General features: G+C 36.7%; 2 long non-coding RNA genes across 2 annotated transcripts; one reads left to right on the forward strand and one right to left on the reverse strand.

The window, feature by feature from the left end:
• The first annotated feature begins 516 nt into the window (after positions 1-516).
• Positions 517-6,432, forward strand: LOC126595192 (uncharacterized). Its single transcript, XR_007613524.1, has 2 exons — positions 517-652; positions 3,800-6,432. It is a non-coding gene; the product is annotated as an uncharacterized LOC126595192 (long non-coding RNA).
• LOC126595191 (uncharacterized) lies at positions 3,813-7,380 on the reverse strand. Its single transcript, XR_007613523.1, has 3 exons — positions 7,078-7,380; positions 6,799-6,883; positions 3,813-4,030 (listed from the first exon to the last, which is right to left on the reverse strand). It is a non-coding gene; the product is annotated as an uncharacterized LOC126595191 (long non-coding RNA).
• Between the last annotated feature and the right edge of the window lie 5,890 nt (positions 7,381-13,270).

Genomic DNA, 13,270 nt, shown 5'->3' on the forward strand with positions numbered 1-13,270 from the left:
TTTTCAAAAACACAATACATTACTAACAAAAAATGACATCCATACAAACTATCAATCTCGCCAAAATGTTATTATATGGCCTACCAATACAAACTATCCCGACAAACTATAAATCAGTAAGAATGCATTATATATATGGAAAACTAATGAAAGGTCCCTAAAAACTTTATGTTTAATCTTTAGTACAATTTTTTTTGAAAATCCCAATCATACCCTTCAAACATTTAGACAAAAGTAGCCCAGCATTCAGCAGAGTTCACGTGCTCTTCATCATCAAAATAATACACAAGAGGACAAAGAAAATACAACCAAAAGAAGGAAAGGACAATTCAATCAAAAATAAATAAACCGACACATTTAAATACAATGTCACCGACATTTTTCAAAAACAGTGCAAAGTTACTATTTAAAAAAGTTGTAAATAGTTGTTTGCTTTTTGAAAAGTTGTTTTTTCATTTAGGAAATTGATTTGTATATAAGGGAACTTTTCCTATCATGCAGAGGACACCCCTACACCATACCATACTTCAATCTGCAAACAATCAAGCATCTAAAGCCTTCCTAGCATCCTTTGTAAACACTTCTCTTTGTAGACATTTTATATATTAATAAAAGTTCAAGTGTACAAATTCAAGCAATCTCCAAGTCTTAAGTAAGTTTTCTTTCTTTCTTTAGTGTGTTTGTTTAATTAGACTTCCAGTCCAAAATAGGGAAACACTATTGTAGTTATATTATTAATGTGTTAAACTGACGATCATACTTTGTTCGAGTACTTTGTTATAGTTGAATGTTTGACATAAAAATAATTAGATATTAACCAAGGTACATCTGAGTTCAGCCTTTAAAGCCTTATACATGCATTGTGAGTGGCCGTCATGCTGAAACATGTCGAGTTCCATGTGCAAGGTTGTATGTCTAGTTGTAGTCAAGATAATTATTATTCAGAAAACTCAAAAGAAAATGATAAGCATAATAATATAGAAGAATTTGATGAAGAAATATTTGAACATGATTATCCAGTCTTAGAAGAAGGAAATTGTATAGAAATATTACAATTGAATAGACCAAAAAGCTTAGAAGAATTGTTGCAATTAACAAAACAAACAAAAATCATAGGAGAAGACCCATAGTTATATTGGAGTAAAAATAAAATCTTAGCAAAATTAGATATTATTAATACAAATTTAACTATTAAGATAGCTGATATGTCTTGTAGGTTATTATAAAGCAAGAGTTTGAGCAACAAATAAAAGAGTTGTTAAATTTAAAAGTAATTAAACCCTTTAAGTCTAGACATAGATCATTAGCATTCATAGTGAGAAAACATTCAAAGCTAAAGAGAGGTAAGGCCAGAATAGTTTATAATTATAAGAGATAAAATGATAATACATATGAAGATAGTTATAAGTTACCAAATAATGAGTTTACAAATAAAATACAAGAGATTAAATATTTTGGTAAATCTAATTGCAAATTAGGATTTTGGCAAATAAGATTAGTAGAAGAATCAATTGAGTGGATAGCTTTTACTTGTCCAGATGCACATTTTGATTGGCTTGTTATGCCATTTGGACTTTAAAATGCTCCATCGATTTTTCAAAGAAAGATGTATCAAATTTTTAAGAAATATGATAATTTTTGTAGTGTTTATGTAGATGATATTTTAGTGCATAGTAAAAATAGAAATGAACATATGAAACACTTAGAGGTAGTTTTACAAGAATTTATCAATAATGGAATTGTGATTAGGAAAAATAAAATAACATTAGAAAAGCAAGATATGGAATTTTTAGGAATATATAATAAGTGAGGTACAATACAATTACAAGATCATATAGCCAAGAAAATTTTAGAATTTCCAGATAAATTAGAAGATAAAAAAACAGTTACAACCATTTTAGGATTGTTAAACGATGCTAGAAATTTTATACCTGATTTAGGAAGAAAAATAGTAGTATTACATAGTAAAACTAGCAAAACAAGACAAAAGTATTTTAATAGTGAGGATATTAAATTAGTTCAAAAAATAAAAGAAGAAATTACTAAACTTAAACCATTAGCATTACCATTAGATGATAGTTATAAGATAGTTGAAACACATGCATCATCATTAGGATGGGAATGAATACTATCAGAAAAAGCATAAGGAGTCACTAGAGTCTGATGAACAAGTTTGTAGACATTTATCAGGAAAATTTAGTGATGTGTAGTTAAGACTCAAGATTACTAGCGACAGATTTAGCAATTCTAGGAATAATTAACTCAGTTGAAGCATTTTCTTTATTTTTACATTATTTACAATAAGAATAGATTGTCAAAATATAGTTTCGCATTATAATAAGATATATACTAATAAACAAGCAGCCGGAAGATGGGTCAATTTTATTAATTCAATTACAAAAAATGATTTTAAACCAATTTTTGAACATATTAAAGGTAGTGATAATACATTAGCTGATTATCTTATCAAGACTAATTCATTGAACATGAATGAAATATCGTGGACCATCATCCTCAAATAGCACAAGATCACAAGGCAGAAAAGCACATTTCAATAACATAATGATGCATCATGGACCTCCACTATTCAGTCAATTTCAAAATAGGATAAACAGACCAGCATCACCACCAATACCCACCTTTAAATTTAATGGCACCATAGTTGAAGGAATCTGAAATTCAACTTTGAGGTATAGGTCAATGGTACCATGACTCACTGATAAGCAACAAGTTCTCTTAGATAACTTTTGGAATGTTCAAATTAAACAGCTGAGCATGAGGTTAGGTCATGAAAATTAATTAGAGCCTTAGAACAAGAATTTGATAGGTTTAATTTAATTTTCATCAAAGCCAACATCATATTCATTCTCTTGAACACAGCATCCAAGCCATTTCTAAAGACCATGAGTCATTGCTTAACCAATTCACCAAAATGAACCAAGAACTCCAATCTCTTAGAATTCAGCAAAAGGCAAGTAAGACCCTGAAATGAGAACTGGAAATAGACATAGAAACTAATCAGCATAAGAATAAAGAAAAAAATGTTATTGAACCCATAGAACAAGAGACTAATGAGCCCATAGAAGAAAGAGAGATTAAGATTGAGCTCTTAGAATAAGATATTGAAATGGAGTAACATCAGCATCTGAGTGACAAAGAAAAACAAGAAAGATAAGAAAGATTTCTTAGGAATATATTGTTAGACTTAATAATAGATGATATTTTTTAGAAGAAATTTCAAAAGCAAAATTAAGAATAATGCCACCAGATATGCAAAAAGAAATCTTGAGCAAAGCATTACAGTCCATGAAAAAAATTACAATTACAATGTGCTTTGTATCAGTCCATCTTTGATCCAAAACCAGGGATGAATTTTATTAGAAGCATGTATCCACCATTTCTTTATGGTAGTACAGAGAGTTGCATTTGTAAACCAGAGGTTAGCATAGCTGTGACCAGGATTAACATGAGAGATTTTAGACCATGACATTTTAATTTTGAGCATCAAAAGAAGCATAATGTAGTAGAAGTTACCCTAGCCTTACTATTAGAGTTTGACTATCTTGATAAAATATTCATTAACCATATTTCTCAATTAGAATCATTTCTTGAAAAGCTTATAAAAGTAGCATAATCTTATTTAGAAGAGTGGAAAGAAATTTGCATAAGTTTTATTAGTATTTCTCCAGATTGGTATGTACATATGCATAAGGAGAAAGCTAGATTAATGAAGAGTCTTTCAGACTATCCTTTATCTCCCCATACAAATGTTAGCCTTATATGAGTTTGAAGATTTTAGGTATGATATGATATTAGTAGCAGAAGAAGAAGAAAAGTATATTTATAGTAAGACAAAAATCAATCATCAGCCATATTGGAAGCCTCAAAATTTCAAAGGAGAAACAGCAAATATGTGTTACAAGGTAAAAAAAGATAGACAAAGAGAAGCAGGGCTAGTAGGAAGAGATGAACAGTACTGGAACAATTTGACAGAAGAGGAGCTGCACAATATCGACAACATGATGGGAACCTGAAGAGTAGAAGAGCTGGCAGCACATTAGGAAACGATGTAAAGTAGCATAAGTTGAATATCATTATGCAAAATAATGTATTTTAACTAGACAAAAATGTCAACATCATTGTGGAGCTCACTATAATAATAATAATAATATAATGACATAAGATTAAATAAAGAAAAGAGTTTCGCCCATTAAGGGCTTTTCATACTGAAAATGTCCTTAAAATTAAAAGTGAACAGTACTAGAAATATTTCATTAAAATTGTTATATATATATATATGTAAGCCATCAATCAATAAGATAAACTCTCTCCTTTACAGGTTCTACCCAACCCTAAACCAATGCTACCCAATTTACAAGTCCTACCCTACCCTAAACCAATGCTACCCAATTTACAAGTCCTACTCAACACTTAACAAATGCTACCCAACTTACAGGTTCTACTCAACCTTAAACTCTTTATTTGTGTTTGCACATTATTTTGGATTTGCAGGTTCTATTCTAGAATCTTCATGATGTTGATCTCTACCAAAAATGAAAAATAAATAAATAAATGTTTGAGCTCGAGAGGTTGTAAATGTTGGGTTTTGCGTCTCAAAATTAGATATGTGTTTCCTATTTTGTTTTAGTGTCCTATTTGGGTTTGAATTTTGACATTTTGGTTGGTTTCCTTGCTTGGTGGAGAGATTTTGTGCAATGGCAAGTGTCTTCGCCCATGAGCGGTAGGTCTCGGGTTCGAGACTTGGGAGCAGCCTCTCCATAAATGGAGGTAAGGCTAGCCGACATTCACCTCTCCCAGACCCTGCGTAAAGCGGGAGCCTTGTGCACTGGGTACGACCTATTTGATTAGCATTTGGATTCACTTCCTATGGGATTCCTATGTAAACCTAAGTCCTATGCTCTATAAATAAGACATTAGGATTGGTTTATTTTGTATGGCTCATTCGTGGGGCAATTCAGTGATAGTCAATTTGTGAGTTAGAAAGCAATTTAAGAGAATCTTCTCCGTTAGTTTTAGGGTTCTGTACTCATTTGATTTAGAGTTTGTAATTTGTGGGATTTGGATTATAAGAGTTTAAACACTATTTTGTTATCTTCTTCATTTGTTTAGTGAAATCCCTCTTCGTGCTTCGCCCATGGACGTATATGTTGAACCACATTAAATCCCTTGTGTTCTTATTTTTGAGATTGTTTTTAATGAGCTTTCGCTTATGACATCGGTATTTGGTACTGTGTTAGAATTCATTTCCATTTGCGCATAAAAGTATAACAAGTGGTATTAAAGCCCAAGTTTTGGCTTAGGCTTTGCTTGCCAGTCACTATGAAGACGTCGATGAAAGTTGATGTTGAAAAGTACAATGGGAATGACTTTGATATTTGGCAATTGAAGATGCATGCTTTTTTAGTTCAACAATGGCTTTTGAAAATGCTAAAGGTTGTGAAGGCTTTGCCAAATTCGTGGACTGATGAAGAAAATGAAGACATTATGGAGCGGGTACTTGGAGCAATCATGCTAACTTTATCTAATGAAGTCTTGTGTGAAGTTGGTAATGTCAAATCTGCACCGAAATTGTGGCTCAAATTGGGGAGCTTGTATATGGCCAAATCCCTTGCTAAACGGTTGTAGTGAAGAAAAGTTTGCATACTCTTCATAATAAGTCCTTTACTAGTGTTGAGGCAAATATTGCAGAAGATTGTTGTTCTAGACTCCTTTAAAGGTTATTTAAGGAGGTGGAGCTTGGTACTCAAGCTCTTTTGGTGGAGTGCAATTCACACTGTTGGTTCATTTGTTCAAGCTTTTGTTTGGATTTGCATCATATGTTAGTTTCCGTAATGGAATTTGTTGGAGAAGGCATTGGAGGAAATTTCAAGCTTGAAGACTTTTGGATTTTCTGAGTCTAGGTGGACATCTGTTCTTGAAGAATTTGGTGATCACTTTTGGTATCCCAATTTGAAGTTTATTTTTTAGAAGTTCATTAATTTCTCGCCAAAGTGGAGATTGTTGGGTTTTGCGTCTCGAAATTAGGTATGTGTTACCTATTTTGTTTTAGTGTCCTATTTGGGTTTGGATTTTGACTTCTTGGTTGGTTTCCTTACTTGGTGGAGAGATTTTGTTAATTACCTACATGATTAGGATTTGGGTTCACTTCCTATTAGGATTCCTATGTAAACCTAAGTCCTATGCTCTATAAATAGAACATTAGGATTTGTTTATTTTGTGTTGCTCTTCGTGTGGTAATTTGGTGAGAGTTAATTTGTGAGTTAGACAACAATTTGGGAGAATCTTCTCTGTTAGTTTTGAGTTCTTTGTTCGTTTGGTTTAGAGTTTGTAATTTGTGGGATTTGGATTGTAAGAGTTTAAACACTCTTTTGTTATCTCCATTTGTTTAGTGAAATTTTTTCCCGTGCTTCACCCGTGGACGTAAGCTTTACGCTAAACCATGTTAAGTCCTTTGTGTTCTTATTTTTGAGATTGTTTTTAACTTTCGCATATGACATTGGTATTTAGTACTTTATTAGAATTCGCTTATGTTTGTGCATAAAAGTACAACAGTAAATTGGTTCGATACAATTCATGTTTTTGCAAACAAAAATATACCTGCCAACTCAGCCATCTAACCATATCAAGCAAACAAAAAAAATAAAAATAAATAACTACATTCAAGAAAACAATGAGCAAGATAACAGATTTAGCAAAAAACTAACATCAACTTTTTGCAACCAAACTGAGGGATCCCAGCAAAAAACAATGGTCTTTGAAGTAGGAAATTAAACTCACCAGCCCAACATAAGTCTATAACACTAATCCTGAAACACCTTTACTTCTTAAAGCTTCAATCACTACCTTTGCATGTTCGATTGCTCTGTAAAAAATTAGAGAGAATAAGAGTTTGTATTCGAACACAGTAATGAGAATTCAAAACATAGACTCTGTAAACCTCACAAACCCTAGAATTCTTGCTGACCACAATTATAATTCAAATATGAAGGTCCATGAAATAAATAGAGCTTGTAAATCTAACCCTAAAGCACAAAAGATTTGAAAACGACTTCTCACCTTTTCAATCAGTTGAGGCAGGCATGGGCTTCAAATCTCAGTCACTTTTTACAAGCATGGCCTTCGTCTTCAATTTTCGGCCTTCCTGTCTCTGCGCGTGCTCTCTCTCTCTCCCTTCTGTGTCCTTCTATCTGGCAAGCACTCTCTCCCTCTTTCTCCCTCACTCTCTCTATCCTTGAAGTTGTGCAAGGCCATACCATCAAATGACCATTGGTCGACATACTCTTACCCTCAGTAACACCACCACAATCCTCACCCACTCATTCAATCCCATCGAACCCAGAAACCCCCCCCCCCCCCCCAATTGTTGAATGACATGTCATTTTCCAATCTGTCAGTTGGATTTGGGATGTAGAGAGGGCAAAACAACATTCGACCTTTCAAGGCTGCTTTTCAATAGGTTGTGTCACCCCAAAAAAAATGCCCAACCAGGCTGAAGCAAAGCCCAGACACACACAATGGCTCAATTGTTATTAACTCAAAATTGAATTCCACTTTCATAGGCAAGATGAATAGTGCCTAACCCTAATTTTCTAACTATTTATCTGGATTAAGTAGTTACTTACCCATACTTCTTTTTTAACATGTAAAATTACTTTTTTCCTTTTTAAGAGAACAAGGAGTTGGGTTAAGCTCCAAGGCATTTAAACCTATATGTCCTTATACTCTTAAACATTTTGGTTTGCTTAACCTAAAGTAAACAAGGGAGTTTTAATACAATCGATGTTTCTATTATAAACTACTCTAAAGGGAGGGGTGAGGGTTTGATTGTAAAATGCAGATGCCTAACCACCAACAATCCATCATTTGCTAAACTTCACTGTTATTCACTCTTTTTTAATATAGTGGTAGGGTTTATTTAAATGTGAAGTACAGGTGGATTTGGTACAAGTAATATTCTCTCTGTGTCTCTCTTGTTTGACATTGAATAATCAGACGAGTTTAATGGTTGATTTTCCATTTGTAATGTTTGTATATTTTGTTGACAATGCGCAGAAAAATACAAGTGTGATGGAGAAGATATGATACTTTTTCACACCCAGGGACAAAAAGTAGAGCAGGTGACGGTTATTAGCAAGGAGGAAAAAATCGATAATATCGGCAAAATATCGCCGATATTGTCGTTTTTTTCAAATTCCGAAACTTTTTTAACTATCCAACCTATTTTCGTCAAAATATCACGATATTATCGAAATTATCAACAATATCACAATATTTTATTAAAAAAATACTTAAATATGTTGAGAAAACTCAACACATAGTTAACTTGATCATGGCCCAAAGGCCAAACAAGTTTTGGTTATCTCACCAGGGGAGTGTGAGTTTTATAGGAAAAATTCATTGCTCACTTCCTTGCATGGGCGATGTGGGACTCGCCCAATGGGGGAAAAAATCAAAATTTCGGCCGAAATTTTACACCCACTTTAAACGGCTATAACTTTGTCAAAACTCAACGAAATCAAGCAATACAAAAACTAAAGTTGTAGCCCTCGAAGAGACGAAGAGAATGGTACCTCACACGATGTCTGAATCGTATTTTTTTGGCCGGAAAATGTCTCGAAAGTCACTGAGGTCGCTGAGGTCGTCGGAAACTGGGTAAGATTCAAATGAGTATAACTTTTTCAATACGCAACGAAATTGCGTGAAACAAAAAGAAAAGTTGTAGCCCTCGAAGAGACGAAGAGAATGGTACCTCACACGATGTCTGAATCGTAGTGGTTTGGCCGGAAAATTCCTCGAAAGTCACTGAGGTCGCTGAGGTCGTCGGAAACTGGGTAAGATTCAAATGAGTATAACTTTTTCAATACGCAACGAAATTGAGTGAAACAAAAAGGAAAGTTGTAGCCCTCGAAGAGACGAAGAGAATGGTACCTCACACGACGTCTGACTCGTTGTGGTTTGGCCGGAAATTTCCTCGAAATCTACTGAGGTCGCCGGAAACGAGGTAAGATTCAAATGAGTATAACTTTTTCAATACGCAACGAAATTGAGTGAAACAAAAAGGAAAGTTGTAGCCCTCGAAGAGACGAAGAGATTGATACCTTGCACGTCAGCCAAAATTCAATTGACACACTCCTAGCTTCCAAAATTCAATACTTTTACTTTATATCAAGTTGAAAAAACATAATCGGCATCCAAATTAAAGTTTAATCTTATTCAATGTATTGATTTTCAATCGTTAATTGATATACTATAATTTGGAACTTCAACGCCTAGACGCATGCTTATGTGTAAGAAATTTAAATTGTCAAATTCGGCACATTATTCTTCATCATTTTATTCACTTCCCTTTTTTTTTTTTTTAATATCCTAAATAAAACCTCCAAATATTGTACTAATTAATTATATATAAATGATTATGGTGTGTTTAAACTTCTTTCATTAATTACTACATATTTTCTACACTCACAATGTTTGCCAGCTCGCTATATAATCAACTTAAATCAGTTAAATCCATCATGCAATGCATTTCCTTCCAATTTTTTGTGATAAACTAATAGATAATTGACTAAATAAACATCCTACAAAGTTTCATTAAAAATTTCCAAGTTTTTCTTACAATTTCCGTGGTTTCCATGTAATTTTTATCGATATCGATATTATCCCGATATTTCCATCGATATTTCCGTGTTTTCGGACTACCGATATTTCCGATATTACCGATATTTTCTTCCTTGGTTATTAGAAAGCTACTGGGTCTGAAAAGAAGTGACATTTGATAATGTTAAAGTAGGTTGTAAGAGAACGCTATAATATTCTACCAAGGAAAGCCGCCCAAGGGTGAAGACTGAATGGAAGATGCATTAATTTAGAGTGGATGATCCTTCTAGGTAGGCCTGGCAAACGGATCGTGTTTGTCGTGTTCGTGTCATTTTCGTGTAACACCTGTTATCTTAACGGGTCGTGTCGTGTCACATCTGTTATCTTAACTGGTCCTTAACAGGTCGGGTCACTTTACCCGTTGGGTAAAGTGACCCGACTCGTTATGACCCGTTAAGAAAAATATATTTTTTTCTTAAATTTGCACATACCACACATTACCACATAAATATTACTTCAAAACATTAAAACATATTTGTCATTTAAGTACTACATCTACACTCGAAAATAAGAGCCTAATAAAAAACAAATTTGACGGTTGGATCATTAAAATTAGTTTCATAGAATTCGTATCCCATCAAAACGATAGATTCACTAACACTTAGAATTTATTTATACTTTCATTAAGTATTGTTTGTACCATACTTGACCAATCCCGAAACTACCGAGCACCGGCCAACGCTATACTGTCAAGGACCCAGAAGAGTTTCCCTCCGACCAGGAGGCCAATCACTACTCGACACGTGTCAAGATTAGAAGCCAATCAGAGCGCAGCACGTGTCGACATCAAGAACCAATCATAACATGACACATGTCAATGTGACAAAGCTACAAGTTTTTCTATAAATAGGGGTCATTCCCCCACAATATGGCCTAATGCCATTTGTGTTAAATCATTCACAAGAACTCACTAAATTGAGAGCTTGATCCTTTGTACTTGTGTAAGCCCTTCACTACTAATAAGAACTCCTCTACTCCGTGGACGTAGCCAATCTGGGTGAACCACGTACATCCTGTGTTTGCTTCTCTGTCTCTATTCATTTACGTACTTATCCTCACTAGTGACCGAAGCAACCAAGCGAAGGTCACAAAACCTGACACTTTCTGTTGTACCAAAGTCTTCGCTGATTTTGTGCATCAACATTTGGCGGCGTCTGTGGGAAACGACACTTATTCCTACTCTCTTCAGCTGTGTCAAGCTGGTTTCTATCATTCGTACACTTTCTTTTGATCAGGCATCCCTCTCCAACATGGGAAGCGAAGGAAGCCACAGCACACAGAATGACACCCCCCTTGCACATAGTGCGAAACAACGAAAGAAGGAAGGAAAACGAGTTCTTCTTCAAGCTAAAGTCGATGAGTTGGAAGCTCAGAACAACAAGATAGCAATGAGGAATGAGGTCCTCCAGGAGCAATATGAGAAGCTCTTCGAGACACTCCACGAAGATAGGCAAGCTCAGACACGCGAGCTTGTTGCCCCCGTGGAAGTCAACCATCAACTGGGTGCCCTCCAACATGGAGGGTCACATGCATTCGACATAGATATCCCTGATAGGGAACAGATTACCCCTCGATTTGATAATCAACATGAGGCTTCTCTTAACCCAGTTGCTTCGACCCGAACCATGAGAAGTGGAGGGAGACACCTCTTTGCTGAAGGGGCAGAAGGATCGAAAGCCGTCTTTCGCGATTGTCGGGATTTCCTGAAGCAACGTCGAGAGAATTCCATCCATATAAGCTCAAAGATTAATGACCCAAGGATTTCTGAGAGACTCGGTCCCCTGCCACGGCCCAAGCCGGCCACCAATTTGGGGAAGGGGCAACAAGTCCTAGAGAGACATGAGGGTACAGGGGACTCAGAGGTGTTCCGACAGACATACCCTGGAAGCCAGTACAGCGAGTCCAGGGAAAAATCACATGCCCTTGATCAAACCTTCCTAATTCCAATAGGAGATGGAGATTTACGAAAGAAAGCTCCAGTGACACATAACTCCGCTCAGGACCCCCTTGTCCTACAACTTCTTGAGGAAGTAAACAAGTTGAAGGCTGAACGTCAGGCTGAAATACCTTACTGGAACCAACCCAGGCCTAGCCCTCTTACAAGGAGGATCCTCAACACCCCCCTTCAAGCAAAGACAAAGCAAAAGCTTGGCTTGCAACTTTATAATGGAAAAGAGGACCCGATTGAGCACCTTAACCTCTTTGAGTCCACCATGGCATACCGGATGCACACCGACGAAGAGCGATGTCTTCTCTTCCCCTCCACCCTCTCTGGTGGAGCTCTAAATTGGTATTGTCGTCTTACACCTGAGACGGTAGACTTATTTGAGGAATTGAGGAAACTATTTGTTTCCCAACACATTTTCCAAACCGATCGCTTGCACTCTGCAGATGACTTGTACACTATCCGCCAGAAGCCAGACGAGTCATTACGTATGTATGCTGGCCGCTTCAGCCATGAATACTCCCGGTGTGCCGAGGCAGACGACAAGACTGCCCTCAAAGCCTTCACGACAGGCCTACGTGATTGTTTCTTTAAATACATGATCAATGGCAATACTTGGAAGACTTACTCTGAGGTGATGGCGCAGGCTTATAACCATGCCTCCGCCGAGGCAAAGACATATCAGGAGAAACCCCCTACAACCATCCTTTATCAACAAGTGGGAGGTGGAAGCCAGACTCACCTAAATGAGAAGACCTCGACTTTCCAAACAGCAGTGGCACCTCCCCATGCCTTGCATAATGCTTCACCGAATCAACAGACATATCAATTTCAAGGCAAGAGGAAGGATTTCCATCCTCACCACTCTCCTTTCAGTAAAAAGAGTAAGGGACATTATCCCGATAACCAAGGGTATCGCCACAATAACGCTCGCCCCCAGGCAGTCAATGCAGTGGGTCAAACCCGCGTCAAGATACCCCCTACCCCAAGGTATGAGACATACACGCCCTTGAATGCCACATGCGCGGCCATTTACCCCAGCATAGCTCACCTGATACCAAAGCCAAAGCCGAGGCACCCAGATTACACGCCCCCGAATAACGCGGGCATGTTTTGTTGCTACCATGAGCATAACGGCCATGATAGCGAGAAATGTATCATCCTCCGTGATCGTATTGAAGCTTTGGCACGAGAAGGAAAAATTGATCAATTCCTTCTTCACCCTCAAAGGGATAACCGTAACCAACACCAGGTGAATGTCATATATTCCATAAGCGGCGGCACACCCATATCTGAATCTTCCAATAGGGCCATGAAAAACAGTGAACGAAGTCTGAGGCCTGGTCACCAAGTGTTTCACGTGGAAGACATCAGGGGAGGGAAGTATCAAAAACCTAACTGGGATACGATATGTTTCTACCCTGAGGAAGAAAGAGGCATCATCTACCCTCATAACGACCCATTGATCGTGGAGGCTCACATAGCCAACTTTGATGTTCGACGAATCCTCGTAGACACAGGGGCTTCGGTCAATATCATGTTTGCCGAAGCTTTCAAGGCACTCAGTGTAGCTGAACACTTGCTCGATCGCTCGATTTCTCCTTTGATAAGCTTCTCCGGTGATATCGTGCAACCCTTAGGGAGCAT

Source organism: Malus sylvestris, chromosome 13 (assembly GCF_916048215.2).
Source record: "Malus sylvestris chromosome 13, drMalSylv7.2, whole genome shotgun sequence".
NCBI lineage: Eukaryota > Viridiplantae > Streptophyta > Magnoliopsida > Rosales > Rosaceae > Malus > Malus sylvestris.